Raw genomic sequence first — 4,951 nt, forward strand, 5'->3', positions numbered from 1 at the left:
TAGTCTTCAAATCTGGGTACTGTCTTACGTTTTAAAATCACAAAGAGAGTTTGGTCCCATCAGGCTAACGTGACAGTCACGACTCATGCAGCTGTAAGCTTTTCTTTCTCTTTTGTTTTTACTCATGATCTTTACAACACGCATTACATTACGTATTTCATGGCACACTGGTTTTATGCGTATTTGGCGCCACCTATTGTTGTGGGTGTATTATTGACATGTCAAAGTCTAGACCCTGAATATAAGACGACCGCGTTTTTTCAGATGTATTTCCAAGAAAAAAACATCATCTTATATTCGGGTCAATACGGTACTACATCCACTTTATGTGCTTTACTGTGCAAAGAGAATGGCTTGTCTGTACTCCGTCAACTGTAATTGTGTGTTGCTTCATTGGTCAGTTACTGTAATTGGACAGTCCGCAAGTTCCTTCTCTCACTCTGTTTTTTGGGTTTGGAAACATGTATGCATGCATGCATGCATGCAGAGGAGCATGAATATTGAAATACCATGCTTATATTGTTGGAGAAAAACAGGCTCTCAGAACAGAGAGGGTTTAAAGGGGTTCTTAAACGGGTGGCTGCTGTTATGCAGTTCCTCTCAGAGAATGGACTTTTGTTCCATGGATAATCCATCTTCTCAGCAGGTTTAAACGGAACGTTCAAACGGAATAATTCTTCATGTACGGAGTTATAAATATATTTCACCCCTGACTTGGCACATGTGAACAAACTCAGATTTGTGGTACTTATGGGGAAGTATTTGGATGCTTTCTAAAATGTATACCAATATTTAGTCACATGGGAGATTCATTTTTTATTCAATGAGCAGATGAATCCAACACCCTGATCATATCCTCACAGGCTGTGAAAACATTAGTGTAGATTCTTCATGAAAACAGACTGAGGATATTAATGCTTGAACAGAGGATGAACTGTTTGACAGTTTGCATCAGCTTGATTTGAGAGATTTAACTATTGGATTTAAACTACTTGTTTAAGCATTTCGGCATATTTGATGTTTGGCAAGTTTGACACGGCTTTAGTCTTTACAGGAGAGGTTTTTTGATTGTACATTGACTTACCAGTTTATTGAATATGAATGTAATATAACAGGCTTAACGCAGCACTGCTTTCAGTTACTGTAGTTTCCTATCTGTCAGTCACTTTGACATTGGGTCGATGTACTGACTCCAAGGGTCGCATGTGAAGAAAATCAGAGGGAAAGAGGTGTGAGTCTTGATGATTTGAACAGAAGTTCTCACCAGCCCTGCGGTAGCGTTCTGTAAAGAGTTGCCTGATCTTGCTAGGATAAAGTGTGTAATAGGTCAAATGCTTATGATGGTCAGAATCAGAATGAGCTTTCTTCACCATTGGTTACACCTCTGCTTAAGGTTACAACCATGCAAACATTTCTTCACTTTGATTCTAATCTATGTTCTTCATTATAGTATTACCACATTGTGACAGAATCATAAGATGAATGTTTGTTTGTCTACTCAGCAACATGACGAATGCGTTAGCCAATGCCATCTGTGAGCGCTGTAAGGCCAGCTTCACACCGACGGAGAAGATGGTGAACTGTAATGGTGAGCTGTACCATGAGCAGTGCTTCGTCTGTGCGCAGTGCTTCCAGCAGTTCCTCGAGGGGCTCTTCTATGAGGTGAGACACGTACCCACTCAGATCTAAACCCAACAGTCCTGCATCGCCTGCCGGAGGGATCTCCAGCCCTGCTCCTCGAGAGCTTCAGTTCCAACACCTGACTGTCATTATCAATAACCTGAGCACACTGAGCACACTGCTTATGCTGGGTACACACCACAAGATAATCGGGCTGATTTTGGGCCGATTTCTCCCCTTCCGACAATCCTAGGTAATGTCCAATTATCTTGGTGGCTGTAAAGATTATCTTATCAGATTTTCCTTTGGTGTGAGGTGTGTTAAGAGGGACTGAATCTGCTCGGAAGAACGTCGGAGGCGCCCTGATCGCGAATCATAAATATTCAACATGGGGAACCCCGAGGACACCACACACTATTGGAGCAAAAGGTTAAATCTAGGATTTTTTTGTCCTCATGTTTGTCATCTCTCACATCGTGAAGATCTTATTAGATTTCTAAAATATTTTAGTGTGTACCCAGCATTAGCTGCTTCAGGAGTGGTTGTTTGGGGCTGAAGCTGAAATCTGCAGGATGGTGGTAGACCTACCCTGTTGAAAAAAATCAGCATATGCTGGTTATAAACTGGTTATGAGCTGGTTTAAGCTGGCCATGTGCTGGTCCTAAGCAAGCAGCTTTGATACTTTTGAATTCATTTGTTTATCGACTTTTTCAAATTCATTCATTCCATTTTACTTCTCTGAGATGGTCCAGCCCAGAAGCCTGAACACTGCATCAGTGTGAGCGAACACTTTATAGCAGCTAGTCACCTAACATGGGACATCAGTTGTCAACAAGTTCATTTGCAGATTTAGAACCATTTTTTGGCCTGTTTATAGTATCATATCAAGGACTGTACCACAATCTACAAGCAGCTAAGTTTGCTTAGTTTGAGCAAACCCTGGATTTTTGATACCACAAAGTTGGATAACATTTTAAAGGTATTCAATGCCACAACAAATGCTCCATGACTCACCTATTTAGTGAGATCTGGCCACAATGATTGATCCCTGTCTGACATTACATGATGTCATTAAGGAACAAGGTTTGTTAGTTATATGGATTTTATGCTTTGATTAAAGAAAGGAGAGAAAGAATGAAGAATGTTCTTAATAAATTACATATTAATAAGTCGTGACATTAAAATATTGTCTAAGACACGAGACTTTTATGATGGAGACATAAGCTGCTAATCTAAGACACATGTATCCTGCACTTGCTTTTGCAGTTTGAGGACAGAAAATACTGTGAGCATGACTTCCAGATGCTGTTTGCTCCATGCTGTCACCAGTGTGGTGAGTAGACAAACCTGATCAAGTGTACACTGATGAATCCTGGCGATGCCCAGTGTGAAAACACTTCACTCATCGTTCTATGGTAAAAATATCATTAACAGTGTTTAGGAACCATCGAGATCACCTAGTCGTCAGTTCAGATAGTGTCTCATTGTGTTGAATTTAATGGCTCTTATTCTAAAATGCTCAAATGTGACTGACACTAACCTGACTGAATACAATGAATTAAAAAAATTCAACTTTCATTCTTACAATGAACAGCCACAACATTAAAACCACCGACGGGTGAAGTGAATAACATTGTCACAATGGCACTTGTCAAGGGGTGGGATAGATTAGGCAGCAAAAGATAAAAAGGTATTTCACAAGTTCACCTGACCATCCAGTCTTAAGAGTTAACAGTAAAAGAACGTGACTTGCTGTCCTAAGCGGAGACTCAAGCGCCAGTTTAGAACCCCCTGTGATGGTACAACATGGAGCAGAATGAGAGAAATACAGGTGGAGATGGGGAGGTGGAGGGTTCGGGAGAATCGTTGCAGGGACTGCACATACATGACTGCTGCTTATACACGCTCGTGATGATGATTGACAGGACTGAATGATTAGGCTCCTCCTGAACCTACGTTTGGAACTTCATTTCTTTGTCAAGTCAGTAGAGTTCTGGCAGAAATTTACACTGGTCTGCAGCAATTGCTTATTTAATCCTGAAGACCGTGAGACTGAATTCAGCCATTATTGCAGCATCTGTGAGCATGTGCTCATGTGCTGTGTTTCCAGGCGAGTTCATCATTGGCCGTGTAATAAAGGCCATGAACAGCAGCTGGCACCCTCTGCTGCGATGCTGCGATCTGTGCCAGGCAGTACTCACTGATGTCGGCTTCGTGAAGAATGCAGGCAGGTCAGTCCAGCCGCTGCTGTACTTCAGCGCAAACAAGGACTTTGTGTGCTCCTTCCCTGTTAAAAAAAAACAGCATAACACAAAAACCAGTTAAGTATGTTCTGAAGCATGGCAGCTGGTCATGTGCTGGTCCTAAGTAATTAGTTCCAGCATAGGACCAGCTCATAACCAGCTTAAACCAGTTCATGACTGACTAATGACCAGCTCAAACCAGCTGCCATGCTTCAAAACATACCTAACCAGCATATGCTGTTTTTTTCAACAGGGTTGTACAACTTTCAGTCAAATCACATAGGGCCTCGTTCATAAAATGTTGCGCAGAAACCAAACTAAATTTGATCTTACGATCATCTCTCAAATATGCATACATGTGATTCATAAAATGAACGTATGCACAGAAAACACACGTATGCGTCTCTTTCAGATGAAAGAGTGAAATCTATGAATCGCAAATGATCTTGAACTTGCGCGCAACTGAATGGTTTCAGCTCTCTGCTTGTAAACGACTCCTAATTAATGTCATTAACATGTAAAAGATCACCAGTCATCATCCAAATTCTTTAATTTAGAACAGTGAGCTGCAAGAACATCTTACATTTCCAAAAACCTGCAGTACTCCAACAAGAAAAAGTGTGTACCTCTGCTCAGACCCTGACGTGACGCTAAGCACTTTTCCACGTCATTTGCATTCAAATTTGTGACATATGTGACCCTGGACCACAAAACCAGTCATATGGGTCAATTTTTAAAAATTGAGATTTATACATCATCTGAAAGCTGAATAAATAAGCTTTCCATTGATGTATGGTTTGTTAAGATATGACAATATTTGGCCGAGATACAACTATTTGAACATCTGGAATCTGAGGGAGCAAAAACATCTAAATATTGAGAAAATCATCTTTAAAGTTGTCCAAATTAAGTTCTTAGAAATGCATATTACTAATCAAACATTAAGTTTTGATATATTTACGGTAGGGAATTTACAAAATATCTTCAAGGAACATGATCTTTACTTAATATGCTAATGGTTTTTGGCATAAAAGAGAAATGTATAATTTTGACCCATACAATGTATTGTTGGCTATTGCTACAAATAT

At 40.3% G+C, this 4,951-nt stretch overlaps 1 protein-coding gene and 1 long non-coding RNA gene across 2 annotated transcripts in view; both read left to right on the forward strand.

The window, feature by feature from the left end:
* The first annotated feature begins 1,509 nt into the window (after window positions 1-1,509).
* LOC107558482 (uncharacterized) lies at window positions 1,510-3,780 on the forward strand. Its single transcript, XR_001605482.1, has 3 exons — window positions 1,510-1,662; window positions 2,887-2,953; window positions 3,731-3,780. It is a non-coding gene; the product is annotated as an uncharacterized lncRNA (long non-coding RNA).
* An 18-nt stretch (window positions 3,781-3,798) lies between these two features.
* Window positions 3,799-4,951, forward strand: part of LOC107558481 (LIM and senescent cell antigen-like-containing domain protein 1) — an 8,991-nt gene continuing 7,838 nt past the window's right edge. Inside the window, exon 1 of the mRNA XM_016242143.1 lies at window positions 3,799-3,851. The gene's annotated coding sequence lies outside the window, so the exon portion shown is untranslated. The remainder of the gene's footprint in view (window positions 3,852-4,951) is intronic.

This window comes from Sinocyclocheilus grahami, unplaced genomic scaffold, assembly GCF_001515645.1.
Source record: "Sinocyclocheilus grahami isolate Dianchi unplaced genomic scaffold, SAMN03320097.WGS_v1.1 scaffold646.1, whole genome shotgun sequence".
Lineage (NCBI taxonomy): Eukaryota > Metazoa > Chordata > Actinopteri > Cypriniformes > Cyprinidae > Sinocyclocheilus > Sinocyclocheilus grahami.